A 12,611-nucleotide genomic window follows, 5' to 3' on the forward strand; every position below is an offset into this window, starting at 1 on the left:
TTTCAAAGCAAAATGTCCACAATTGTTTATAGATAAAACACATTGTTGACTAGGTGGCAATAGTGTCATTGATGCTAAGGCTCAAATGTGAAAGCTGGGGAGATGGCTCCCCCAGGATTGTGTTTACTATGCAAGCGTGAGGTCTCAAGTAAATGCCCAGAACCTATGTAAACACTTGCAATCCCAGCATTGGAGAGGTAGAGACAAGCCAGTGGATCTCTGGAGTCCCTGCCGCCCAGCTGAGCTTGCCTACTCGGGGGAGCTTCAGGTCCATGACAGACACTGTCCCAAGAAAGTAAGGATAGTGCTGGAGAAACAACCAAAACCGTCCTCCGGCTTGCACACACACACACACACACACACACGCATACACACACACACATGCACCTACATACCTATAAACACACATCAACGTATACACACATGGACCTGCATGCATACAAACATATACCATCATAGAAACACACACACACCTACACATATACACACATCAACATACACACACAGAGGAAAATTTTAAAAATCAAATATGAAATGTCAAATAAATATCAAAAGCAGAGCGACATTTGTAGTACGTGTTTACTTGATTCCACTGTTACGCTTGTAATATTTTCTTACTTGAGTTCATTGTTACCTTTCCTTCTGGATGTTTCACTTGGAGGGCTGAGAAAAGCCTTCATAGGAGCATACAGGCAGTTAGACAGACACAGCTCTCCTCTGTCCCGATATTGCCCCTCAGCTTTCCTTCCTGTGTTACAGCCACACATTATACCTCCCAGACTTCTCTGGAGCGAGGGTTCCTGGATTCTTTGGGATGGAGTCAAGGTACATATCTGAGACTCCTGGCAGCCTGGTCCTTCCTTTGTGATCTCTGGGACAAAGTCCTGATGTTCCTTCCTCGATCGAGGGCCTTGTGTTCTCTTGCTGGGATATCTCAAAAACAAAAACAAAAAAATCATGTCTCTCTCAGTACCTGTGGCTCCTCTCGCCTCCACTAAACCTCTCCAACTCAGAGTTGGGCTGCCCTTTCCCCAGTCGCTCTTTCATATATAAATCTGCCAGTTCAGCTGTGTACTCCCTTGGTTCCTGGTTGGCTAGTATTGGTCCCTTTGCCCTCCTGGTTCTCTTCCCTCTCTCCTCTCTTTCTCTCTTGCTCTGCCCTCCCTTCTCCCCCTCCTCTAATGGCTCGATTCAGTCTAGACCCTTCTAGATGCCTCTGGCTGTGTTCCTTCATATCCACAATTAAACCCTTCTCCTCAGCCTTGACTTTGAGCGGTCATGCCCTCATTTTCTTTCACTGTGGAGCTGAGAAGACTTTGAACTTTTGACCCTCCTACCCCCAACTTCTGAGTGCCAAGTTTATAGCTGCGAGCTCCCTCAACCAGTTTCACTCAGTGCTGGAGATTGAACCTCGGGCTTCATGCATGCCAGGAAAGCACACCACCAACTAAGTATATCCTTAACTCTGGTTTGTTTTATTCTGTAGCCCCAGCTGGCATCAAACACACTCATTTTGTAGTCCAAGATAGCCTCAAATTCTTGACAGATCTGCCTTTCCGGTGTGTGTGTGTGTGTGTGTGTGTGTGTGTGTAGGGGCATGTCACAGGGAAGAGATGGGCTTCTAGAGAACTTGCCGAGCATCAGACTATTTGTGGGTCTCAAGCAAGCCTCTCAATAACTAGCTGGGGACCATCAGCTGATTAGCCAATCAATCTTCGGATCAATCAAATTCTCATTGGGTACTGAGAATTGGGTACTCTCACGAGACCACTCTGGACCATGGACACAAGCCATGCCCATAACCTGAATATCCACAGGAGGGTTAAATGCTTGAAATTTCCAACCCCAGAATGGGGCTACATTTGGAGATGTTGGGTCTCCTGAAGTCTCCATTAGCCCCTCATCACGCCACACGATCTGCAGGAGTCACCTCATAAGCGTTCCTTAGTGGCGCCTCTCTGTTTTGGGGAGACGAGATTGATAGCCTTCCTGACCCATGTGATAACATTTTGAAGCTGACTAAAAGAACAGAAGGAGCCACAGCAGCCAGCTAGCTGAGATAGTTTATGGATATTTTATTGTTCTACTTAATGCTCCACTATGGAAAATTCCTAGCATTTACAAAAGAAGAGAAAGCAATGTTAGAAGTCTTCCTCACCATCACCCACATCCATTTCTTATTTTACAGAAAATTCCAGGACAATTATGACTCCATAAGTCACAAAGTATGTGTCATTCTTTGAGCATAATCATAATGCCATTATCGTACCTCAAATTTCTCAATAATGATCTAGTATTATGAATTAGTTAGTATATGTGGCTATCTTGTTCATCAGGATCTCATTTCCATGTGTGTTGTCTCCCACCCCTTCTCTGGCTCAGCGTCAGCTCATGGCGGAGGAGAAGACACTCCTTCCCCAGCTGTGGGTGATAGCCTTGTTTACACCCTTCTGCCCACTGAATCAGGGCCTGGGACCGTCCTTTACTCCCTAATTGGAAGTTGTTTACTAGCTATGTGTAAGTGGGATTCTGAGCTGTCCTGTAGTTCTCAGGCTAGGTGGAAAATAACTGTGACAAATTTGAGCCGGAGCCCTGATTTCAAAATTCCTCCAGGGTGGTCATTCTATTGGGTTTTGTTTGTGTCAACAGCTTAAAGGCAATTCTAAGTACTGAGATGCAAAACCTGCAGGATCAGAAGAGCTTGTTAGTAAATGCCCCTTGCAATGCAGCTGGGAGGCAGCTGAGGGGCAGCTGGGAGGCAGCTGGGGAGGCAGCTGAGGGGCAGCTGGGAGGCAGCTGAGGGGCAACTGAGAGGCAGCTGAGGGGCAGCTGGGAGGCAGCTGGGGAGGCAGCTGAGGGGCAGCTGGGGAGGCAGCTGAGGGGCAGCTGGGAGGCAGCTGGGGAGGCAGCTGAGGGGCAGCTGAGGGGCAGCTGAGGGGCAGCTGGGGAGGCAGCTGGGGAGGCAGCTGAGGGGCAGCTGGGAGGCAGCTGAGGGGCAGCTGGGAGGCAGCTGGGGAGGCAGCTGAGGGGCAGCTGGGAGGCAGCTGAGGGGCAGCTGGGGAGGCAGCTGAGGGGCAGCTGAGGGGCAGCTGGGGAGGCAGCTGAGGGGCAGCTGGGGAGGCAACTGAGGGGCATCTGGGGCAGAACTACCTAGCAGCCTCATTCACTGAATGGAATCATGTACTGTGCATTAAGGGCAGGCACAGTTGATGCTGTACTGGAGTAACCAAGAGAGTTTTCCAGGGACTTCACAGCTTGATCAGCAGATAAGACTGCCCAATTAGATGACCAACTCCCACTCTACTCTAGGAATTGAGGCAGTCTGAGTATGTCCCCGGCTTCAGGGTACAGGGAAAATTCTGAGGCTCCCTGTGAACTGTGTACATTCAAGTGGGGTCAAGAGTTCAATGTCCAGCATCTCCCTGTCGCCCTTCATCTTACACCGTGAGGCAGGGTCTCTGTCTGAATCTTCAGCTCACTGAATAGGCTGCACTAGCTAACTCGCAAGCCTCCAGGATATTCTTGGATTATTGGTGACCACCACCACCACTAGCTCTTTTGCAGGTCCTGAGAATAGAACTCAGGTCTGTAGAGAGAATGTCTTGTGTGCTGTTTGGATGCAACACCTGTCAGTTAAAAACAAAACAAAACAAAACAAAACAAAACAAACCTATGGCCTATAGGAAAGGGCAGAATAGAAGGTGGAAGATCCAGAAGGCAGAAAGGATTCTGGGATAGAGAGAGGCATGGGGAGAGCCACCAGGGGAGATGTGAGGAGGACAACTTGGTACCTGAGCAGAGGTAACCAGCCATGTGGCAGAATGTAGATTAGTATAAATGGGTTACTTTAAATTATTAGCTAAGCAGGGAAAGAGCCTAGCTATATGGCCTAGGTATTTGTAAATATATTTTGAATCTGAGTTGTTATTCCAGAGAACTTGGGGCAAGGAAAACAGCCTGTTACAAATGGCGCCCAACACAGGGCATGCAATCTTAGATTAGGACACTAGATTCAGGCTTTAGCCAGAAGTTCGGACACAGGAGCCAGACCAAAAAGCCAGCCACAGACCCCTTTAAGAACCACCATGGTGGTGAGCCAAGCATTTGAGCAGAGGGTGGTAAATGGCAGATAGAATGGGGAACTGGAGCCTGGCACAATTCGCTTGCAGGACAAGAGGTCTGGTCTGTTTAAAAGAGAGGAACGAAGATCAGAGCCTCAGGCATGCCCCAAAGCAAAAAGCAACCCAGAATAACCGTGGCCTGTAATGAGCTTAGGAACGCAGCTGGGAAGGAGGTTTTAACAGCCAAAGAGTTACAGAGAGCAGGAAACCACAGAGAGGCAGTGGGGAACTCAGCTTTTTTTGTTTGTTTATTTGTTAAGGGAGCCTTACTTATTGTGAGGCTGCCACTGGGAAGAACAGGGGCCTATGGACAGTTAATGCAGAGACTGGTGCTTTGCAGCAGGCAAATCCAAGCACTCCAGCAAGGTGGGGAGGGAACTTCAGTTCCCTGGGCCAGGCACTGCCATGGGCTGCTAGCAGATACCACTGAAAAGCTGACAAAGGACTGCCCCTTCCTGTATGGTTGTTCATGGTGGGAGGCTGGGCCTTCAAAACTCAGCAGAGAATGGCTGGGGCTAGGTTAATGGCAGCATGAGGTACAAACTGAAAGCCACAAGCTTTTGAGTTTGGAAAACAATAAAAGAGAAGGAAATCTGGCTATAAAAGTTTATGGGAAGAAATATTCAGTTTGAAAATAGGAAAGTGAAGTCCTTGGAGAGGGAATTGGAGATTGAAAAAAAAAATTACTTTCTGTGTTGGAAATGGAGGAAAACAGAATGACACAATGCTCCCGGATTCTATATGGCCTTGCTTCTCTTATCAGCATATGAATGGTTGTATTTTCATTAGCAATTATAATTTTGTATTTCCTCTCTAGGAGAGATCAGAATAAGGCAAACTCAGAGACTAAGAAGAGACTGGAAAATTAGATTTTAGATTAGAGGTCATAGAACAGAGGTTGAAAGAGTCTTTGAATCAAAATAGGGAACTCTCAGAGGAATCCGATCTGGAATTTAACAAGAACCTCAAAAGAGATAGTTCCAGATAAGAAAATTCCACACAGACATGAGGAATTTTAGCAGCATCCCATATAGATACAATATATTGAGTTTAGAATCCAGGTTGTGCTTATTGATATTAACTTAGAGCAATGCCATTTAATAGGTTCTCTGTTTCATTTTGTAGAGTTTGGAGAAATAACGTTTGTACACACATTGATGCATCATACAGTTGATGCCCCTTCAGAATTCCAATGGGGTTTTGCTTTGAGTTTGGAAAAAGATAATTCTGAGGCTGCACACTCATTAGAGAGGATGGTTATCTTGGAGATGCCATGGGAGATTAAAGCTGATGAGGCTCAAGCGTATGTACCCAGGAGAATGAATGCAACAACTTTCTGGTCATTATGACATAGAACACGTTACTGATATATCTTACAGTCTTACAGGACAAGCAGTTACGGAGAGATCTAGCAGGACTTTAAAGCAAATGCTAATAGAACAGAGGGGGGTATGCAATCTCTCAAAGATAGATTGAATAATGAATTATTTAATTTTTTTAAATGTCAAAGAGACAGTATAGCTGTTAAAATACACTGAAATTTAGAAAACTGATGAATTAGATCAGCATATATGTGTAATAACCTCAGAATGGAAGAAAGGAAATACGTTAGGTTGGAGGGAAGATTTTGCATTTCTTTCCAAATGAAAAGAAAAGCAATGTGTTCCATGTATTGGAAATTGTATTTGACAGGAGGGCAATGTATGAAGATTTTAGATTCAGACAAGAAAAAAAGAAATCAGGAAAACCAACAAGGTGGGTAAGGCATATGCCGATCCCTCTACATGGGAACAGCTATAAGACCGTCTGAAACTTCGATAATGAATCTTGTAATAAAATAAATGCATAGATAATAAATCTTGTTGGTGACAGAGCCCTCAGGACTTGTCATGCCATCTTTTCATATGGCATAAATGGAGATTTATATTGCAGTTTTGTTATATAATGAAAAATGGTTTATAAAGTAAGACAGATGTCTTTTACCTACTCCAACAAAAGCAAAGAGTTACCTTTAACTGACCTATTCACCTTACACATTCACACATGTAATTCCAGTAATGTATATTACTTCTGAGAGTATATATGTTTACAGAACAAAAGGATAAGATGCCAATGAATGGAGGTGGCCTTAACAAGAGTCACCCTCCAGGATGCTGATATGCTAAAACATATTTATTCCAACATACTGCTCTATCCAGCCTCGGACAACCTCAGATGCTGTTTCATTAAAACTGGCCTCCAGGAAAAGCGTAAAGAAGCTCACTTGGTCCAACCTTCCAGACTGTTCCAGTCAAGACTTCATTAAAGCTTGTATTTTTGCAGCTGACTTTCTTAAGACTTAGCAATTTTCCCAATTTTCCTGGGCCACTAAGGAGAAATACTACATCCAAAATCAGCAGGAAGCAATTTTAGGAGAATGATGCCCCAATCTCAAAATATGGGGTATGAGGTGTCTTAGTTTGGGTTTTATTGCTGCCCAGAGACACTATGACCAAGGCAACTCTTATAAGGGACAACATTTAATTGGGCTGGCTTACAGGTTCAGAGGTTCTGGCCATTATTATCATGGTAGGAAGCATGGCAGCATCCAGGCAGGCATGGTGTTGGAGAAGTTCTACATCTTGATCCAAAGGCAAACAGAAGAAGACTGTCCCTTCAGGTGGCTAGGAGGAAGCTTTCTTCTGTACTGGGTGGAGCCTGAGCATAGGACCTCAAGGCCCACCCACACAGTGACACACTTCCTCCAACAAGGCCACACCTTCTTGAACAAGGCTACACCTCCTATCAGCGCCACTCCCTGGGCCAAGCATATTCAAACCACCACAGGCTTCTCTTTCTTTTCTTTTCTTTTCTTTTCTTTTCTTTTCTTTTCTTTTCTTTTCTTTTCTTTTCTTTTCTTTTCTTTGGTTGTTCTATGGTTGATGGATGCTTGTCCTTAAAAGGGGGTTACTTACAAGTTATTAAATGGTCTTTATCCAGGAGGAAACTAGGTATAGGAGGCCTTCATAGCCCCTGTTTCACAAAAGGTCTGTCAGATATTCTGGGCCAGAAAGTTGAAGATGATGCTCTTACAACTTAGAAGAATTCTGGGGACTGTTCAGGCAGCCAACTATGTAGTTTCTGTAGTTTTGGAAGCTGCTTGCCGGCAAGTCCTACATACTCAGATAATATTTATTCCTTCTCAAGTCTCTGATGGGGTTGAAGACTAGATAGTTATAGCCTCACAATTAAGCTTAAGTTGTTTAGAATTTAAGAATATGTTTTAGGTCTAAGAAGATGTCTAGGTTAGTAATTCAAGTTAGGACAGAGTTCTGTATTTAGGTACAGAACTCTATACTCATTAAGATAGGGTAGATAATAGAAAACTTTCTCCTAGGTTTCCAAATACATATAGACTGGACGTTATGAACATAAATCTTACCTAATAGTTTTCATAATTGTTATTATTGTATATAGTTTATTTTTGTAAGGAAAAGAGGTTTTTCTTGGACTAAAAGGGAGAATTGTAGAGAGAATATCTTATGTATTGTATGGAAGCATCACCAGTCAATTAAAAAATAAACTATAGATTACAGGAAAGGATAGAGTAGAAGGTAGAACATCCAGACATAAAGGATTCTGGGATAGAGAGAGGCGTGGGAAGAGTCGCTCAGGAAGATGTGACACATGGTACTTGAGCAGAGGTAACCAGCCATGTGGCAGAGTGTAGATTAGTATAAATGGGTTATTTTAAATTATTAGGTAGTCAGGGAAAGAGCCTAGCTATATGGCCTAGCTATTTGTAAATATATTTTGAGCCTGAATTGTTATTCTGGGAAACTTAGGGCCAGGAGGGAAACAGCTCATTACACAGGTCCCCTTGCCTGCACAGCAAACACTTTTCCAGTTGATCCATGTCCCCAGCCCCAGATGTCACCTTTCCCAGCTCTTCGTGCTGGATATTGTAAGTGCCCAGTTTGATGGTGGTGTCTATCTGCTTTCTTGTTCTTAATAAAGTCATCTATTTGAAACTAAATGTTTCTCATAAGTCATTGTCTCCACAGAACACAGATGCATTTCAGATAAAAACCACAACACCTCTAACCCAGAGGCTTTCTGATCAGGGACAGCCGTAAGGACATAGCCCACATCAGGAACACCACCGCAGCCCCTGCTCTCACAGCAGGCAGTGGCAGCCATAGCTTAGTCAACAGACTCAGTACTGGGAAAGCAGCAAAGTGGGGGTGGGGGGGGGGGAGGGCGCTGGGAGCAGCTCTGAGAGGCTGGCAGGGCCCAGCCCTTCCTCATTGCCATATCATAAAAGTATAAAGTGTGTGCTTCCTTCAGCACTGATGAGAGGGAGGGAAAGAGGGAGGGCAGCAAGTCTCCTTGGGAGTTATCATTGAGACCAAAGAAAAACGTGTAATTAATTGACTGTTTATATAAAAAAGACTCAAATGAGAAGAGGCAGAATTACCTTAGATTGGTAAACATGTTTTATGGCCTTGCAGAGAAATTACTTTAAGGAAAGATGCATTCAATGTGTGCTGTGTGTGAGTGCATGCACACATGTAAGCCTGTGTGTGTGCTTGTGCTTGTATGTGTATGTACATGTAAGCCTCTGTGTGTGTATCCAAACCTGTGTGTGTGTGCATCCAAGTCTCTGTGTGTGTTTGTATGTGTATGTGCATGTATGCAAGACTCTGTGTGTGTGTATACATACATGCAAGCCTATGCATGTGCATGTTTGTGTGTATGCATGCAGGGATAGAAGCCTGTGTATGCATGCATGTGTGCACATGTATGTATTTGTGCAAACCTGTGTGTGTGCATGTGTGCCTGTGTGTGCCTGCATGTAGGTACTTGTGTATGTGTACAGAGGGGCTGGAGATCAACCTCAAATGCCATACACCTCTGCTTTGAAGACAGGGTGTTGTCACTGACCAGGAGCTCACCAGTTTGCAAAGACTGGCTGGCCAGAAAGCCCCAGGGATCTACTTGTCTCCACCTCCCCAGGGCTGCAATTAGAAGCATACACACTACCAAGTCCAACTTTTAAACGTGGCTTCTGAGCATATGACTTGGGATCCTCAGACTTGAACAACAGCTTTACCAACTGAGCTTAATTTCCCAGATGCTTTTGTTACAGCTTGAAATGCAAACCAGCCAATGTGAGACCCAGAGCTGTCAGTGGACAGAGAACTGGAGACGAGTGAGGGTCCTCCCTTTCTTGAATGGTGCTCTCTCAGCCTCAGAACCTTGGGAGTGCACTATTTCTTCTAGTTGTTTTGATGAGATAATTTGATTCCATTCTAATTCTGACATGTATCAGGGTGCAGACTGCATGGGAATTGTAATAAATAGTCCAGAGTAGTGTCAATGATAAATGCCCATTCTCCCAGAAGAAACCGTTCCCTGGGTAGACAGACAATCAGCTCCCACAGGCCTTTGGGTAAATGAAGCCTATGCTGGGTCTCCAGACTCGTGATTTGTGGCTGAAGCCTGGCTAAGAGTAAATTGTGAGTACTTTGGTACTTCCTTTTTTTTTTTTTTTTTTGGTTTTTCGAGACAGGGTACTTTGGTACTTCCTAAGAAAAATCATTGCTCAGACCAATCACTATCTGTGAACAGCTGTTGCCTCTGGCTTGGGAGACAGGGCTTTAAAGGTGTGATAAGAAGCAGGCTTATCTCAGGGCTTCCGGGCAAGGGTGAGGCTGGGGATGGAAACTCTGCCTTGGGTTATCACTCCACTTGGTTTCTTAGCAAAAGATAAAACCATGATCGGGAAAGCAGTGCTCCATGACCTCAGAGAGACCTGAGACCCATCTGCCTTCATGTCCATCAACACCCTCGTGTCCATCAATACCCTTGTGTCCATCAACACCCTCATGTCCATCAACACCCTTCATGTTCATCAACACCCTCGTGTCCATCAACACCCTCATGTCCATCAACACCCTCGTGTCCATCAACATCCTATAGTTAGGTCTTTTTTGTTGTGACAAAATACTGGGTGGGAGAGTGACTCAAAGGGGAGAAGGTTTGTCCTGGCTCACAGTGTCAGAGGCCCTGGTTGTCTGGCCCCATGAGCATAGGCAAGGTAAAATGGTGGGAATGACAGACACCACAGTTAACCAGGAATACGACAGGAAGCAGACAAAATGTAGACCTCATTAGAGGTCATAAATATAGTAATGAATTCCTCACTCAGGCAGCAGGATATGGAAGCAGCTTTTGTGCTGATTGGGGCCAAAGGACAAAGCCCGTAGACATCTTCCATGAGGCTTTCCGGAGAGGCCATGGTGCAGTCCAGAATCCCAAGGAACACAGTTCATTGTAACTAGAATCCCACTTGAGGGCAGTTAGTTTAGGGCCCACTCAGTCCCAGCAGCATGGTAGCAGAATCCTTTTTAAAAATAAAGCCACAGATTAAATCAGAACATGTTATAGTTGATACACAGCAAGAAGGCCTCTGACTCCCTGTTTCTCTACCTGTTAAGACTCCCAAAGTCTCAAAGAACATGGAACCCAGTGAGGCAACCTAAATCCAGGCCCTGAAGGCTGAGTACTGAGCAGAGGATTGTAGGTTGTCTCAAAGGGTCAAAGAGCAGTTACACAGATGGTCAGAGTTTGAGAGGATTTGAACACAAGAAATTTACTTGGAAGGAACATGGTGGCTATAAGGGAAAGATACTTGGGTAAGGAGAGGCACTGGAGAAAGACACACAGCTAAGCCAGGCCACTGGAGCTGGAAAGTGGGGACTATCGGGATGAAGTTGGGTTATTCACACCTGCACATTGGCAAGTGATCAAAGCCATCCAGGTAAACCTAGGCTGTAAGGGAGGTATTCCTCGTTCAGAAAGCCTCTCACAGAGCTGGGCCAGCTTTCTGGCTGAGCAGGGAAGTGGCTTCCAAGTCCCCTGGAAAGCAGCCTTAGTCAGTAGCAAGAGCCTGTAATTACACCAAGCAGCGGCGGTGCTTCAAACGATGATTAAGGCGTGAATGAAAAAATAAAGCTTTTTTGTTTTGAGCTCATTATGTGCTCTTTCTGATGACTACATCAGGAAAAAAAAAATCCTGCTTTTCAGACAGTTGGCTTAATTAGCAGATTATAATATCATCTCAGTCCCCAAGCCTGGGCCCAGCAGCAGATCAGAGCTGGGTGAGGATGCTCTCACCCTGCCCTTCTTCCTCCTCCAACTCACTGCGTTCAGAAACAGGGCATCAGGCTGGTCCTGCCTTAGCCATTTCCCAGCAGCCTCTGGGTGACCTCATTCCTGTCTGTGGGGCTCGGCACCGGGGGTCGGGGGGCAGGCTCAGACCCTTGGGTAGATACTTGTTTGGCCAGTAGAGGTGGAAATGAAAAAAATCAAATCTAGCTTAAATCAGCCTCTGCTTACACTCCCATTCATCATTTCTCCAGGAAGACCTTCACCCTGATCTACCACAGCACCTCTACTCCATGTCCATCACACCACTCCCTCCATAAAATCTTTTTTGTCTCATTTAAAGCCCCTTGCCTGAGCTTAGCTCATGACCTTCACTGCCTGTCTTTGTCAGGGTTTCTATTCCTGTACAAATATCATGACCAAGAAGCAAGTTGGGAAGGAAAGGATTTATTTAGCTTACACATCCACATTGCTGTTCATCACCAAAGGAGGTCAGGACAGGAATTCATAGAGGGCAGGAACTTGGGGGCAGGAGCTGATGCAGAGTCAGAGGAGGGATGTTTCTTACTGGCTTGCTTCTCCTGGCTTGCTCAGCTTGCTTTCTTATAGGACCCAAGACTACCAGCCCAGAGATGGTACCACCTACAAGGGACCCTCCCACCCTTGATCACTAATTGAGAAAATGCCTTACAGCTGGATCTCATGGAGTCATTTCCTCAAGCGAGGCTGCTTTCTCTGTGATAACTCCAGCTTGTGTCAAGTTGACACACAAAACCAGCCAGTACACCGCCTTAAATGGCTGTCATTTCAAAGCCACATAGGAATATATTCTCAGTGTAAAACAGTAAATAGTGCCGATGACCACTGAAAGTCAGGTGCTTGTAAACTGATTCCCTGCCCCTGGTCCCCTCCTTCTTCCTCTGCTTCCTCCTCTTCATCATCTATAGGGTTTAGACATGTCTCCAGTTTGTTCCCAAAACACTGCTCTCATGCACCTGTGTTCTCCCTTCCAACTCTTTAAAACATACATGCAGACGGATAAACTCTGAGTACAGTCAGTGGTCTGTATCCCTGGGAGCCAACAAAACACAGATGCAAAGTATTTTGTAAAAAATATCCTACTGAACACACACAAGCATGCGTGTGTGCCAGCATGCTACGTGCTGGCTAATCTTGATCGTCAGCTTGATGGACTTTAAGACCAAGTGCCTGCGAGGGATTACCTAGGTTAGGATGGTTGAGGTGAGAAGAGCCACCCTGAGAGTGGGTGGTGACAGCACCATGCCGTGGGCTGCGGCGGAAAGCAAGCTGAGCACCAGCATGCATCTTGCTCTGCGTCCT

Source organism: Mus caroli, unplaced genomic scaffold (genome assembly GCF_978045245.1).
Source record: "Mus caroli unplaced genomic scaffold, Mus_caroli_1 scaffold_11, whole genome shotgun sequence".
Taxonomy (NCBI): Eukaryota; Metazoa; Chordata; class Mammalia; order Rodentia; family Muridae; genus Mus; species Mus caroli.